This window comes from Anomaloglossus baeobatrachus, chromosome 7 (assembly GCF_048569485.1).
Source record: "Anomaloglossus baeobatrachus isolate aAnoBae1 chromosome 7, aAnoBae1.hap1, whole genome shotgun sequence".
NCBI lineage: Eukaryota > Metazoa > Chordata > Amphibia > Anura > Aromobatidae > Anomaloglossus > Anomaloglossus baeobatrachus.
Window position 1 is genome coordinate 1,525,973 of NC_134359.1, and position 17,498 is coordinate 1,543,470.

General features: G+C 48.4%; 1 protein-coding gene across 4 annotated transcripts in view; it reads right to left on the bottom strand.

The window, feature by feature from the left end:
* Positions 1-1,490: 1,490 nt before the first annotated feature.
* The window catches only part of SLC35F5 (solute carrier family 35 member F5), a 197,943-nt gene continuing 181,935 nt past the window's right edge, over positions 1,491-17,498 (bottom strand). For 3 of the 4 annotated variants that reach the window (XM_075316960.1, XM_075316958.1, XM_075316961.1), the window contains exon 15: positions 1,491-5,981. The gene's annotated coding sequence lies outside the window, so the exon portion shown is untranslated. Of the gene's footprint in view, positions 5,982-6,471; positions 6,517-17,498 lie in introns of those variants that run through there. The other variant, XM_075316959.1, reaches the window with a different exon arrangement.

The following is a 17,498-nucleotide window of genomic DNA, read 5'->3' on the forward strand; positions in this document are numbered from 1 at the left end:
AAATGTGGATTGCAGCACTTGACCAGGTGTCAGCCCCTGCAGAATAAAAGTCGGCTCAGCTGGTAAATGCTCACACCCACCAGCAGGAGCCAAGTGACAACTTCCTTTCATTTTGTCTGATCTCTGCTGGAAAAGGGAGTATGGGACATAAGAGAAGGAAGAAGGATCTGCATAACAATCCCGTACTATGCGATACCTGCTGAGATGCGCTCATAGAAGCTAGACATCCAAATCAAGTATATTACAATAGGTATTGTTTTGAAGAACCAGGATATATGGCAAGGTGATGAAAAAGTAGTGGAAAACCCCTTTAAGAACAGCTGCAAAAATCCTATTACAGAGCAATAAACAGGTATTTGAAGCTGCTGGTTCCTCTAAAGACCTGTGAACCTTCAGGTCCAGGAACCTCCAGAGGACGCAGTTATTTGTTCTGCCGCTCCTAAAGAGCGCTCGCAAGCAGAAATGGCTGCAGTGGGACCAGACATGCATGAAGGCTCATCATAAAACAGTCTTCTATACTGATTAGCGTCATGCAAGCCTGGAATGGTCCAGATGGATGGAATGGTAGATGGCCACTATGTTGCAACAATGACGTCTGCAGAGAAGCGGAGGAGTCTTGGGGAGAGACCTGGTAGCCCCTCTAGAGTATCTGAAGGTGTGAACATGAGGCTGGCAAAATATATAGGAGTTTCTGACTGACCACTTTCTTCCATGCTACAAAATGAAGAACAGTGCCATGCATAGCAAAATCATCTTCATGCGGCAATGCACCATCTCATGTGGCAAAGAAAACCTAGGAGTCATTGGCTGCTATTGGCATAAGAGGAGAGAAACTCATGGCACAGCCACCTGACCTCAACCCTATTGAGAACCCTTGTAGTATCCTCAAGACAATCTAAGAAGGTGGTTAGTCGATCACATCCAATTAGCAGCTCTGGGAGGATCTGACATTCTGCAAAGAAATGCAAGCAATAGCTCTCCAAAAACTCACAAGTTAATTGGATGCAAGAAGAAAGGTCCTATGTAAAGATGAGCGGACCCCTGGAAGTACGGTTCAGCCGAACGTTCAGTTTTGGACATGGACTTGACTTTAACCCTAATCGAAGTCACTAATTGGGCAGTTTGGGCCTCCGCTCACATGCAGCCAGCCGTGTACAGAACAGGGGCTTTCCTTTTTTTTGAGTTGCACACTACATCCGATCCCACTATTACCCCAATGAGAGCCGTTCAAACACTGCAAGCGCTTCACACTGGGCTGAGCACCGAGTGTACCCGAGCACCAAGTGTACCCAAGCACAGGGCTGCTCTCTCTCGAGTGCTCACCAAACGTAAAGCATCAAAACTCCAACACTGATTTTTTAGTAAAGTCTACGCTCCGCACGAACAGCAGACTTCTCATGATGGCTCCTCTCTCATCCTATGTTACCACGTAACTTGACCGGTTGAGATGTTTCTGAATGGAAAAGCTTTTTATTTCAGTAAAATACGACTTCTTAACAAATTCCACAAAATGGCCATATTACGTTATCATTGGGAGGTCTGACCAATAAGGTGATTTTTCCTCTACCGGATAATGATGGGAACATTACAGCGACTCATCTGAATCATCAATTTAGGAAAAATCAGAGAAAAATGACATTTGGAACGTGCTCCAGATAAACTTCTGTTTTCTTAAATATTTTTTAACAAGGAAACTTCAATCATTTCCATTCACAAAACTGAATATTTATTTCAATAAATCTACAGTTTCTTAAAAAGAAAAAATCAACACAAAGAAAATAACCTGAGATTAAAAGCTGATTTGTGTGTGGCCCCTGCAGGGAGTGAAGGGGGATCAGTGGAGGCAATATGGCGAGAGTCCAGAAGTCTTCATCCACGATCCTCACGTTTCCACAAAAGTGTGTCTGTCTCAGAAGCATTTACCTCATTTCCCACAAATTCAGGAAAGCAAGACTGCCACAAAAGTATTCCCCACCCACGGCTCCAGCTGGGGTCGGCTATTCCCCCGCCCAGGATTCCAAGCTGGGGTCGGCTATTCCCCCGCCCAGGATTCCAAGCTGGGGTCGGCTATTCCCCCGCCCAGGATTCCAGCTGGGGTCAGCTATTCCCCCGCCCAGGATTCCAAGCTGGGGTCGGCTATTCCCCCGCCCAGGATTCCAGCTGGGGTCAGCTATTCCCCCGCCCAGGATTCCAAGCTGGGGTCGGCTATTCCCCCGCCCAGGATTCCAAGCTGGGGTCGGCTATTCCCCCGCCCAGGATTCCAGCTGGGGTCGGCTATTCCCCCGCCCAGGATTCCAAGCTGGGGTCGGCTATTCCGCCGCCCAGGATTCCAAGCTGGGGTCAGCTATTACCCCGCTCAGGACTCCAGCTGGGGTCAGCTATTACCCCGCCCAGGATTCCAAGCTGGGGTCAGCTATTACCCCGCCCAGGACTCCAGCTGGGGTCAGCTATTACCCCGCCCAGGACTCCAGCCGGGGTCAGCTATTACCCCGCCCAGGACTCCAGCTGGGGTCAGCTATTACCCCGCCCAGGACTCCAGCTGGGGTCAACTATTACCCCGCCCAGGATTCCAAGCTGGGGTCAGCTATTAAACCGCCCAGGATTCCAAGCTGGGGTCGGCTATTCCCCCGCCCAGGACTCCAGCTGGGGTCAGCTATTACCCCGCCCAAGACTCCAGATGGGGTCAACTATTACCCCGCCCAGGACTCCAGCTGGGGTCAACTATTACCCCGCCCAGGACTCCAGATGGGGTCAGCTATTACCCCGCCCAGGACTCCAGATGGGGTCAGCTATTCCCCCGCCCAGGACTCCAGCTGGGGTCAGCTATTACCCCGCCCAGGACTCCAGCTGGGGTCAGCTATTACCCCGCCCAGGACTCCAGCTGGGGTAAACTATTACCCTGCCCAGGACTCCAGCTGGGGTCAGCTATTACCCCACCCAGGACTCCAGCTGGGGTCAGCTATTACCCCGCCCAGGACTCCAGCTGGGGTCAGCTATTACCCCGCCCAGGATTCCAGCTGGGGTCGGTTATTCTCCTGCCCCACGGCTCCAGCTGGGGTCAACTATTCTCCTGCCCCACGGCTCCAGCTGGGGTCAACTATTCCCCCGCCCCACGGCTCCAGCTGGGGTCGGCTATTACCCTGCCGAGGATTCCAGCTGGGGTCGGTTATTCTCCCGCCCCACGGCTCCTCCTGGGGTCAGCTATTCTCACGCACAGGGCTCCAGCTGGGGTCAGCTATTCCCCCACCCAGGACTCCAGATGGGGTCAACTATTACCCCGCCCAGGATTCCAGCTGGGATCAACTATTACCCCGCCCAGGATTCCAGCTGGGGTCAGCTATTACCCCGCCCAGGATTCCTGCTGGGGTCGGTTATTCTCCCGCCCCACGGCTCCAGCTGGGGTCAACTATTCCCCCGCCCAGGATTCCAGCTGGGGTCGGCTATTACCCCGCCCATTATTCCAGCTGGGGTCAGCTATTACCCCGCCCAGGACTCCAGCTGGGGTCGGCTATTACCTCACCCAGGATTCCAGCTGGGGTCGGTTATTCTCCTGCCCCATGGCTCCAGCTGGGGTCAACTATTCCCCCGCCCCGTGGCTCCAGCTGGGGTCAACTATTCCCCCGCCCCACGGCTCCAGCTGGGGTCGGCTATTACCCTGCCGAGGATTCCAGCTGGGGTCGGTTATTCTCCCGCCCTACAGCTCCACCTGGGGTCAGCTATTCTCACGTGCAGGGCTCCAGCTGGGGTCAACTATTACCCTGCCCAGGATTCCAGCTGGGGTCAACTATTACCCCCCCCAGGATTCCAGCTGGGGTCAGCTATTACCCCGCCCAGGATTCCAGATGGGGTCGGTTATTCTCCCGCCCCACGGCTCCAGCTGGGATCAACTATTACCCCGCCCAGGATTCCAGCTCTGGTCAGCTATTACCCCGCCCAGGATTCCAGCTGGGGTTGGTTATTCTCCCGCCCCACGGCTCCAGCTGGGGTCAACTATTACCCCGCCCAGGATTCCAGCTGGGGTCAGCTATTACCCCGCCCAGGACTCCAGCTGGGGTCGGCTATTACCTCACCCAGGATTCCAGCTGGGGTCGGTTATTCTCCCGCCCCACGGCTCCAGCTGGGGTCCGCTATTACCCTGCCCCACGGCTCCAGCTGGGGTCGGCTATTCTGCCGCTAAGGGCTCCAGCTGGGGTCGGCTATTACCCCGCCCAGGGCTCCAGCTGGGGTCGGCTTTTCTCCCGCACAGGGCTCCAGCTGGCGTTGGCTATTCTCCCGCTAAGGGCTCCAGCTGGAGTCGACTATTATCCTGCCCAGGGCTCCAGCTGGGGTCGGCTATTACCCCGCCCAGGGCTCCAGCTGGGGTCGGCTATTACCCCGCCCAGGGCTCCAGCTGGGGTCGGCTATTCTCCTGCGCAAGGCTCCAGCTGGGGTCGGCTATTACCCTGCCCAGGGCTCCAGCTGCTGGGGTTGGCTATTCTCACGCACAGGGCTCCAGCTGGGGTCAGCTATTCTCCCGCTAAGGGCTACAGCTGGGGTCGGCTATTCTCCCGCTAAGGGCTCCAGCTGGGGTTGGCTATTAGTTGCCCAGGGCTCCAACTGGGGTCGGCTATTCTCTAGGGTAACAATGCAATCATTTTTTCCCCCTCTCGGCATCTCATGGCTTTCCTCGGTTTCCTGCCTCAGCTGCTTTATGGGAAATCCATCACCATGAAGATTATTTAGTGCAAAACAACGCAGGCAGCCGGGTCATCTCAGAGCAAACATTGCCTGCTGTCAGTCTTAAGGGGTAAAGCCACACAGCTGACAAGGACAGGAGGAAGGTCTGCCTGTATGTGAATGCAGGCTGAACGCTGGAAACCATAAGTGGTCCACTAGTACATGTCTGTAGGCCAGCCCTCACTCACCCCTACAAGTCAGTAGGTCGGCACGCGCTTGTCCCTACAAGTCCGTCTGCCGACCAGCGCTTGCCCCCACACGTTTGTTGGCCGGCCAGCACTTGCCCTGCACATCCATCAGCTGGCCCACCCCTACAAGTCCGTCGGCTGGCCCTCGCTCGCCCCTACAAGTCCGTCGGCCGGCACTCACTGGCCCCTACAAGTTCGTCAGCCGGCCCACGCTCGCCACTACAAGTCAGTCAGCCGGCCCTTGCTCGCCGCTACAAGTCCGTCAGCCGGCATTCACTGGCCCCTACAAGTCAGTCAGCCGGCCCTTGCTCGCCGCTACAAGTCAGTCAGCTGGACCTCGCTCGCCGCTACAAGTCCGTCAGCCGGCATTCACTGGCCCCTACAAGTAAGTCAGCCGGCCCACGCTCGCCGCTACAAGTCCATCAGCCGGCATTCACTGGACCCTACAAGTCAGTCAGCTGGACCTCGCTTGCCCCTACAAGTCTGTTGGCCGGCACTCACTGGCCCCTACAAGTTTGTCGGCCGGCCCGCACTCGCCCTACAAGTCCTTCACCTTGAGCACGTTAGCCACCACATCATCACACATCATATGAAAGTCCCCTGGAGTGATCTCACTGCTGTGGATGTCAGTGTTGTCAACAGTAAGGCGCTCCACGCGACGTTGTCCTATTTGAGGCTGAAGCAAATATTTGCTGCCAACAAAAAAAAAAACCAAAAAAATAAAACAACAACAACAACACAGTCAGCAGGATCCATCCAATATGGAAATGCCACTGAAAGGAGGGTGGGCTATGCGCGGCTCTGTCAGGCACATAACATCCTCTGACATTTTCGTTACCACTTTTATGTTCCCATTAATAGATTTCCACTTTTACTTCATCGCAAAAAGACACAACGAAGACCAAATTCCAAAGTCTCCACAAGAAGATAAACAAGTCGCGGAGAATGTCCAGAGAGGGCTCAGAAGCTTCATGTTCATGGCTATGCACAGCGCTGGAGATACCAGAGGAGGAAGTCCCACGACTGTGGCACCAACAGGAGATCGGGACTGTCCGACACCCCACAGAACCCTAAGACCTGGGGAGTAGAGAACATACCAAGAAGACAAGACATCACTATATCACCCCAACATCCATGATATCACCAGAGGTATGAAGGGTAAGACCTCCCGAGTGGTGGAAATACACACAAAGGAGGGTAAGCATATATACTGGAGATTATGTGTGGGGAGGTATCGGGAGATTAGGGAGAGATGTATGGAGAGGACGGGTTATATACTGGAGATTATGTGTGGGGAGGTATCGGAAGATTAGGGAGAGATGTATGGAGAGGACAGGTTATATACTGGAGATTATGTGTGGGGAGGTATCAGGAGATTAGGGAGAGATGTATGGAGAGGACAGGTTATATACTGGAGATTATGTGTGGGGAGGTATCAGGAGATTAGGGAGAGATGTATGGAGAGGACAGGTTATATACTGGAGATTATGTGTGGGGAGGTATCAGGAGATTAGGGAGAGATGTATGGAGAGGACAGGTTATATACTGGAGATTATGTGTGGGGAGATATCAGGAGATCGGGACTGTCCGACACCCCACAGAACCCTAAGACCTGGGGAGTGGAGAACATACCAAGAAGACAAGACATCACTATATCACCCCAACATCCATGATATCACCAGAGGTATGAAGGGTAAGACCTCCCGAGTGGTGGAAATACACACAAAGGAGGGTGAGGATATATACTGGAGATTATGTGTGGGGAGGTATCAGGAGATTAGGGAGAGATGTATGGAGAGGACAGGTTATGTACTGGAGATTATGTGTGGGGAGGTATCAGGAGATTAGGGAGAGATGTATGGAGAGGACAGGTTATATACTGGAGATTATGTGTGGGGAGGTATCGGGAGATTAGGGAGAGATGTATGGAGAGGACAGGTTATATACTGGAGATTATGTGTGGGGAGGTATCAGGAGATTAGGGAGAGATGTATGGAGAGGACAGGTTATATACTGGAGATTATGTGTGGGGAGGTATCGGGAGATTAGGGAGAGATGTATGGAGAGGACAGGTTATATACTGGAGATTATGTGTGGGGAGGTATCAGGAGATTAGGGAGAGATGTATGGAGAGGACAGGTTATATACTGGAGATTATGTGTGGGGAGGTATCAGGAGATTAGGGAGAGATGTATGGAGAGGACAGGTTATATACTGGAGATTATGTGTGGGGAGGTATCAGGAGATTAGGGAGAGATGTATGGAGAGGACAGGTTATATACTGGAGATTATGTGTGGGGAGGTATCAGGAGATTAGGGAGAGATTTATGGAGAGGACAGGTTATATACTGGAGATTATGTGTGGGGAGATATCAGGAGATTAGGGAGAGATGTATGGAGAGGACAGGTTATATACTGGAGATTAGGGAGAGATGTATGGAGAGGACAGGTTATATACTGGAGATTAGGGAGAGATGTATGGAGAGGACAGGTTATATACTGGAGATTAGGGAGAGATGTATGGAGAGGACAGGTTATATACTGGAGATTAGGGAGAGATGTATGGAGAGGACAGGTTATATACTGGAGATTATGTGTGGGGAGATATCAGGAGATTAGGGAGAGATGTATGGAGAGGACGGGTTATAAACTGGAGATCAGGGAGAGATGTATGGAGAGGACAGGTTATATACTGGGGATTATGTGTGGGGAGATATCAGGAGATTAGGGAGAGATGTATGGAGAGGACAGGTTATATACTGGAGATTAGGGAGAGATGTATGGAGAGGACAGGTTATATACTGGAGATTAGGGGGCGATGTATGGAGAGGACAGGTTATATACTGGAGATTAGGGAGAGATGTATGGAGAGGACAGGTTATATACTGGAGATTAGGGGGCGATGTATGGAGAGGACAGGTTATATACTGGAGATTAGAGAGATGTATGGAGAGGACAGGTTATATACTGGAGATTAGAGAGAGATGTATGGAGAGGACAGGTTATATACTGGGGATTATGTGTGGGGAGATATCAGGAGATTAGAGAGAGATGTATGGAGAGGACAGGTTATATACTGGAGATTAGGGAGAGATGTATGGAGAGGACAGGTTATATACTGGAGATTATGTGTGGAGAGGTATCAGGAGATTAGGGGGAGATGTATGGAGAGGACAGGTTATATACTGGAGATTAGGGAGAGATGTATGGAGAGGACAGGTTATATACTGGAGATTAGGGAGAGATGTATGGAGAGGACAGGTTATATACTGGAGATTAGGGGGAGATGTATGGAGAGGACAGGTTATATACTGGAGATTAGGGGGAGATGTATGGAGAGGACAGGTTATATACTAGAGATTAGGGGGAGATGTATGGAGAGGACAGGTTATATACTAGAGATTATGTGTGGGGAGATATCAGGAGATTAGGGGGAGATGTATGGAGAGGACAGGTTATATACTGGAGATTAGGGAGAGATGTATGGAGAGGACAGGTTATATACTGGAGATTAGAGAGAGATATATGGAGAGGACAGGTTATATACTGGGGATTATGTGTGGGGAGATATCAGGAGATTAGAGAGAGATGTATGGAGAGGACAGGTTATATACTGGAGATTAGGGAGAGATGTATGGAGAGGACAGGTTATATACTGGATATTAGAGAGATGTATGTAGAGGACAGGTTATATACTGGGGATTATGTGTGGGGAGATATCAGGAGATTAGAGAGAGATGTATGGAGAGGACAGGTTATATACTGGAGATTATGAGTGGGGAGGTATCGGGAGATTAGGGAGAGATGTATGGAGAGGGCAGGTTATATACTGGAGATTAGGGGGAGATGTATGGAGAGGACAGGTTATATACTGGAGATTAGGGAGAGATGTATGGAGAGGACAGGTTATATACTGGAGATTAGGGAGAGATGTATGGAGAGGACAGGTTATATACTGGAGATTAGGGAGAGATGTATGTAGAGGACAGGTTATATACTGGAGATTAGAGAGAGATGTATGGAGAGGACAGGTTATATACTGGAGATTAGGGAGAGATGTATGGAGAGGACAGGTTATATACTGGGGATTAGGGAGAGATGTATGGAGAGGACAGGTTATATACTGGAGATTAGGGAGAGATGTATGGAGAGGACAGGTTATATACTGGAGATTATGTGTGGGGAGATATCAGGAGATTAGGGAGAGATGTATGGAGAGGACAGGTTATATACTGGAGATTATGTGTGAGGAGGTAGCAGGAGATTAGGGGGAGATGTATGGAGAGGACAGGTTATATACTGGAGATAAGGGAGAGATGTATGGAGAGGACAGGTTATATACTGGAGATTATGTGTGGGGAGGTATGAGGAGATTAGGGGGAGATGTATGGAGAGGACAGGTTATATATTGGAGATAAGGGAGAGATGTATGGAGAGGACAGGTTATATACTGGAGATTATGTGTGGGGAGGTAGCAGGAGATTAGGGAGAGATGTATGGAGAGGACAGGTTATATACTGGAGATTATGTGTGAGGAGGTATCAGGAAATTAGGGAGAGATGTATGGAGAGGACAGGCTATATACTGGAGATTATGTGTGGGGAGGTATCAGGAGATTAGGGAGAGATGTATGGAGAGGACAGGTTATATACTGGAGATTATGTGTGGGGAGGTATCAGGAGATTAGGTGGAGATGTATGGAGAGGACAGGTTATATACTGGAGATTATGTGTGGGGAGGTATCAGGAGATTAGGGAGAGATGTATGGAGAGGACAGGCTATATACTGGAGATTATGTGTGGGGAGGTATCAGGAGATTAGGGAGAGATGTATGGAGAGGACAGGTTATATACTGGAGATTATGTGTGGGGAGGTATCAGGAGATTAGGGGGAGATGTATGGAGAGGACAGGTTATATACTGGAGATTATGTGTGGGGAGGTATCAGGAGATTAGGGAGAGATGTATGGAGAGGACAGGTTATATACTGGAGATTATGTGTGGGGAGGTATCAGGAGATTAGGTGGAGATGTATGGAGAGGACAGGTTATATACTGGAGATTAGGGAGAGATGTATGGAGAGGACAGGTTATATACTGGAGATTATGTGTGGGGAGGTATCAGGAGATTAGGGAGAGATGTATGGAGAGGACAGGTTATATACTGGAGATTATGTGTGGGGAGGTATCAGGAGATTAGGTGGAGATGTATGGAGAGGACAGGTTATATACTGGAGATTATGTGTGGGGAGGTATCAGGAGATTAGGGAGAGATGTATGGAGAGGACAGGCTATATACTGGAGATTATGTGTGGGGAGGTATCAGGAGATTAGGGAGAGATGTATGGAGAGGACAGGTTATATACTGGAGATTATGTGTGGGGAGGTATCAGGAGATTAGGTGGAGATGTATGGAGAGGACAGGTTATATACTGGAGATTATGTGTGGGGAGGTATCAGGAGATTAGGGAGAGATGTATGGAGAGGACAGGCTATATACTGGAGATTATGTGTGGGGAGGTATCAGGAGATTAGGGAGAGATGTATGGAGAGGACAGGTTATATACTGGAGATTATGTGTGGGGAGGTATCAGGAGATTAGGGGGAGATGTATGGAGAGGACAGGTTATATACTGGAGATTATGTGTGGGGAGGTATCAGGAGATTAGGGAGAGATGTATGGAGAGGACAGGTTATATACTGGAGATTATGTGTGGGGAGGTATCAGGAGATTAGGTGGAGATGTATGGAGAGGACAGGTTATATACTGGAGATTAGGGAGAGATGTATGGAGAGGACAGGTTATATACTGGAGATTATGTGTGGGGAGGTATCAGGAGATTAGGGAGAGATGTATGGAGAGGACAGGTTATATACTGGAGATTATGTGTGGGGAGGTATCAGGAGATTAGGTGGAGATGTATGGAGAGGACAGGTTATATACTGGAGATTAGGGAGAGATGTATGGAGAGGACAGGTTATATACTGGAGATTAGGGAGAGATGTATGGAGAGGACAGGTTATATACTGGAGATTATGTGTGGGGAGGTATTGGGAGATTAGGGAGAGATGTATGGAGAGGACGGGTTATATACTGGAGATTATGTGTGGGGAGGTATCAGGAGATTAGGGAGAGATGTATGGAGAGGACAGGCTATATACTGGAGATTATGTGTGGGGAGGTATCGGGAGATTAGGGAGAGATGTATGGAGAGGATGGGTTATATACTGGAGATTATGTGTGGGGAGGTATCAGGAGATTAGGGAGAGATGTATGGAGAGGACAGGTTATATACTGGAGATTATGTGTGGGGAGGTATCGGGAGATTAGGGAGAGATGTATGGAGAGGACGGGTTATATACTGGAGATTAGGGAGAGATGTATGGAGAGGACAGGTTATATACTGGAGATTATGTGTGAGGAGGTATCAGGAGATTAGGGAGAGATGTATGGAGAGGACAGGCTATATACTGGAGATTATGTGTGGGGAGGTATCAGGAGATTAGGGAGAGATGTATGGAGAGGACAGGTTATATACTGGAGATTATGTGTGGGGAGGTATCAGGAGATTAGGGAGAGATGTATGGAGAGGACAGGTTATATACTGGAGATTATGTGTGGGGAGGTATCAGGAGATTAGGGAGAGATGTATGGAGAGGACAGGCTATATACTGGAGATTATGTGTGGGGAGGTATCAGGAGATTAGGTGGAGATGTATGGAGAGGACAGGTTATATACTGGAGATTATGTGTGGGGAGGTATCAGGAGATTAGGTGGAGATGTATGGAGAGGACAGGTTATATACTGGAGATTATGTGTGGGGAGGTATCAGGAGATTAGGGAGAGATGTATGGAGAGGACAGGTTATATACTGGAGATTATGTGTGGGGAGGTATCAGGAGATTAGGTGGAGATGTATGGAGAGGACAGGTTATATACTGGAGATTAGGGAGAGATGTATGGAGAGGACAGGTTATATACTGGAGATTATGTGTGGGGAGGTATCGGGAGATTAGGGAGAGATGTATGGAGAGGACGGGTTATATACTGGAGATTATGTGTGGGGAGGTATCAGGAGATTAGGGAGAGATGTATGGAGAGGACAGGCTATATACTGGAGATTATGTGTGGGGAGGTATCAGGAGATTAGGGAGAGATGTATGGAGAGGACAGGCTATATACTGGAGATTATGTGTGGGGAGGTATCAGGAGATTAGGGAGAGATGTATGGAGAGGACAGGTTATATACTGGAGATTATGTGTGGGGAGGTATCGGGAGATTAGGGAGAGATGTATGGAGAGGACGGGTTATATACTGGAGATTAGGGAGAGATGTATGGAGAGGACAGGTTATATACTGGAGATTATGTGTGAGGAGGTATCAGGAGATTAGGGAGAGATGTATGAGAGGACAGGCTATATACTGGAGATTATGTGTGGGGAGGTATCAGGAGATTAGGGAGAGATGTATGGAGAGGACAGGTTATATACTGGAGATTATGTGTGAGGAGGTATCAGGAGATTAGGGAGAGATGTATGGAGAGGACAGGTTATATACTGGAGATTATGTGTGGGGAGGTATCAGGAGATTAGGGAGAGATGTATGGAGAGGACAGGCTATATACTGGAGATTATGTGTGGGGAGGTATCAGGAGATTAGGTGGAGATGTATGGAGAGGACAGGTTATATACTGGAGATTATGTGTGGGGAGGTATCAGGAGATTAGGTGGAGATGTATGGAGAGGACAGGTTATATACTGGAGATTAGGGAGAGATGTATGGAGAGGACAGGTTATATACTGGAGATTATGTGTGGGGAGGTATCGGGAGATTAGGGAGAGATGTATGGAGAGGACGGGTTATATACTGGAGATTATGTGTGGGGAGGTATCAGGAGATTAGGGAGAGATGTACGGAGAGGACGGGCTATATACTGGAGATTATGTGTGGGGAGGTATCAGGAGATTAGGTGGAGATGTATGGAGAGGACAGGTTATATACTGGAGATTATGTGTGGGGAGGTATCAGGAGATTAGGTGGAGATGTATGGAGAGGACAGGTTATATACTGGAGATTATGTGTGGGGAGGTATCAGGAGATTAGGGAGAGATGTATGGAGAGGACAGGTTATATACTGGAGATTATGTGTGGGGAGGTATCAGGAGATTAGGTGGAGATGTATGGAGAGGACAGGTTATATACTGGAGATTAGGGAGAGATGTATGGAGAGGACAGGTTATATACTGGAGATTATGTGTGGGGAGGTATCGGGAGATTAGGGAGAGATGTATGGAGAGGACGGGTTATATACTGGAGATTATGTGTGGGGAGGTATCAGGAGATTAGGGAGAGATGTATGGAGAGGACAGGCTATATACTGGAGATTATGTGTGGGGAGGTATCAGGAGATTAGGGAGAGATGTATGGAGAGGACAGGCTATATACTGAAGATTATGTGTGGGGAGGTATCGGGAGATTAGGGAGAGATGTATGGAGAGGACAGGCTATATACTGGAGATTATGTGTGGGGAGGTATCGGGAGATTAGGGAGAGATGTATGGAGAGGATGGGTTATATACTGGAGATTATGTGTGGGGAGGTATCAGGAGATTAGGGAGAGATGTATGGAGAGGACAGGTTATATACTGGAGATTATGTGTGGGGAGGTATCAGGAGATTAGGGAGAGATGTATGGAGCGGACAGGTTATATACTGGAGATTATGTGTGGGGAGGTATCAGGAGATCAGGGAGAGATGTATGGAGAGGACGGGTTATATACTGGAGATTATGTGTGGGGAGGTATCAGGAGATTAGGTGGAGATGTATGGAGAGGACAGGTGATATACTGGAGATTATGTGTGGGGAGGTATCAGGAGATTAGGGAGAGATGTATGGAGAGGACAGGTTATATACTGGAGATTATGTGTGGGGAGGTATCAGGAGATTAGGGAGAGATGTATGGAGAGGACAGGTTATATACTGGAGATTATGTGTGGGGAGGTATCAGGAGATTAGGGAGAGATGTATGGAGCGGACAGGTTATATACTGGAGATTATGTGTGGGGAGGTATCAGGAGATCAGGGAGAGATGTATGGAGAGGACAGGTTATATACTGGAGATTAGGGAGAGATGTATGGAGAGGACAGGTTATATACTGGAGATTATGTGTGGGGAGGTATCAGGAGATTAGGGAGAGATGTATGGAGAGGACAGGTTATATACTGGAGATTATGTGTGGGTAGGTATCAGGAGATCAGGGAGAGATGTATGGAGAGGACGGGTTATATACTGGAGATTATGTGTGGGGAGGTATCAGGAGATTAGGGAGAGATGTATGGAGAGGACGGGTTATATACTGGAGATTATGTGTGGGGAGGTATCAGGAGATTAGGGAGAGATGTATGGAGCGGACAGGTTATATACTGGAGATTATGTGTGGGGAGGTATCAGGAGATCAGGGAGAGATGTATGGAGAGGACGGGTTATATACTGGAGATTAGGGAGAGATGTATGGAGAGGACAGGTTATATACTGGAGATTAGGGAGAGATGTATGGAGAGGACAGGTTATATACTGGAGATTATGTGTGGGGAGGTATCAGGAGATTAGGGAGAGATGTATGGAGAGGACAGGTTATATACTGGAGATTATGTGTGGGGAGGTATCGGGAGATTAGGTGGAGATGTATGGAGAGGACAGGTTATATACTGGAGATTATGTGTGGGGAGGTATCGGGAGATTAGGGAGAGATGTATGGAGAGGATGGGTTATATACTGGAGATTATGTGTGGGGAGGTATCAGGAGATCAGGGAGAGATGTATGGAGAGGACAGGTTATATACTGGAGATTATGTGTGGGTAGGTATCAGGAGATCAGGGAGAGATGTATGGAGAGGACATGTTATATACTGGAGATTATGTGTGGGGAGGTATCGGGAGATTAGGGAGAGATGTATGGAGAGGATGGGTTATATACTGGAGATTATGTGTGGGGAGGTATCAGGAGATTAGGGAGAGATGTATGGAGAGGACAGGCTATATACTGGAGATTATGTGTGGGGAGGTATCAGGAGATTAGGGAGAGATGTATGGAGAGGACAGGTTATATACTGGAGATTATGTGTGGGGAGGTATCAGGAGATTAGGGGGAGATGTATGGAGAGGACAGGTTATATACTGGAGATTATGTGTGGGGAGGTATCAGGAGATTAGGGAGAGATGTATGGAGAGGACAGGTTATATACTGGAGATTATGTGTGGGGAGGTATCAGGAGATTAGGTGGAGATGTATGGAGAGGACAGGTTATATACTGGAGATTAGGGAGAGATGTATGGAGAGGACAGGTTATATACTGGAGATTATGTGTGGGGAGGTATCAGGAGATTAGGGAGAGATGTATGGAGAGGACAGGTTATATACTGGAGATTATGTGTGGGGAGGTATCAGGAGATTAGGTGGAGATGTATGGAGAGGACAGGTTATATACTGGAGATTAGGGAGAGATGTATGGAGAGGACAGGTTATATACTGGAGATTAGGGAGAGATGTATGGAGAGGACAGGTTATATACTGGAGATTATGTGTGGGGAGGTATTGGGAGATTAGGGAGAGATGTATGGAGAGGACGGGTTATATACTGGAGATTATGTGTGGGGAGGTATCAGGAGATTAGGGAGAGATGTATGGAGAGGACAGGCTATATACTGGAGATTATGTGTGGGGAGGTATCAGGAGATTAGGGAGAGATGTATGGAGAGGACAGGTTATATACTGGAGATTATGTGTGGGGAGGTATCGGGAGATTAGGGAGAGATGTATGGAGAGGACATGTTATATACTGGAGATTATGTGTGGGGAGGTATCGGGAGATTAGGGAGAGATGTATGGAGAGGATGGGTTATATACTGGAGATTATGTGTGGGGAGGTATCAGGAGATTAGGGAGAGATGTATGGAGAGGACAGGCTATATACTGGAGATTATGTGTGGGGAGGTATCAGGAGATTAGGGAGAGATGTATGGAGAGGACAGGTTATATACTGGAGATTATGTGTGGGGAGGTATCAGGAGATTAGGGGGAGATGTATGGAGAGGACAGGTTATATACTGGAGATTATGTGTGGGGAGGTATCAGGAGATTAGGGAGAGATGTATGGAGAGGACAGGTTATATACTGGAGATTATGTGTGGGGAGGTATCAGGAGATTAGGTGGAGATGTATGGAGAGGACAGGTTATATACTGGAGATTAGGGAGAGATGTATGGAGAGGACAGGTTATATACTGGAGATTATGTGTGGGGAGGTATCAGGAGATTAGGGAGAGATGTATGGAGAGGACAGGTTATATACTGGAGATTATGTGTGGGGAGGTATCAGGAGATTAGGTGGAGATGTATGGAGAGGACAGGTTATATACTGGAGATTAGGGAGAGATGTATGGAGAGGACAGGTTATATACTGGAGATTAGGGAGAGATGTATGGAGAGGACAGGTTATATACTGGAGATTATGTGTGGGGAGGTATTGGGAGATTAGGGAGAGATGTATGGAGAGGACGGGTTATATACTGGAGATTATGTGTGGGGAGGTATCAGGAGATTAGGGAGAGATGTATGGAGAGGACAGGCTATATACTGGAGATTATGTGTGGGGAGGTATCGGGAGATTAGGGAGAGATGTATGGAGAGGATGGGTTATATACTGGAGATTATGTGTGGGGAGGTATCAGGAGATTAGGGAGAGATGTATGGAGAGGACAGGTTATATACTGAAGATTATGTGTGGGGAGGTATCGGGAGATTAGGGAGAGATGTATGGAGAGGACGGGTTATATACTGGAGATTAGGGAGAGATGTATGGAGAGGACAGGTTATATACTGGAGATTATGTGTGAGGAGGTATCAGGAGATTAGGGAGAGATGTATGGAGAGGACAGGCTATATACTGGAGATTATGTGTGGGGAGGTATCAGGAGATTAGGGAGAGATGTATGGAGAGGACAGGTTATATACTGGAGATTATGTGTGGGGAGGTATCAGGAGATTAGGGAGAGATGTATGGAGAGGACAGGTTATATACTGGAGATTATGTGTGGGGAGGTATCAGGAGATTAGGGAGAGATGTATGGAGAGGACAGGCTATATACTGGAGATTATGTGTGGGGAGGTATCAGGAGATTAGGTGGAGATGTATGGAGAGGACAGGTTATATACTGGAGATTATGTGTGGGGAGGTATCAGGAGATTAGGTGGAGATGTATGGAGAGGACAGGTTATATACTGGAGATTAGGGAGAGATGTATGGAGAGGACAGGTTATATACTGGAGATTATGTGTGGGGAGGTATCGGGAGATTAGGGAGAGATGTATGGAGAGGAGGGGTTATATACTGGAGATTATGTGTGGGGAGGTATCAGGAGATTATGGAGAGATTTATGGAGAGGACAGGCTATATACTGGAGATTATGTGTGGGGAGGTATCAGGAGATTAGGGAGAGATGTATGGAGAGGACAGGCTATATACTGGAGATTATGTGTGGGGAGGTATCGGGAGATTAGGGAGAGATGTATGGAGAGGACAGGCTATATACT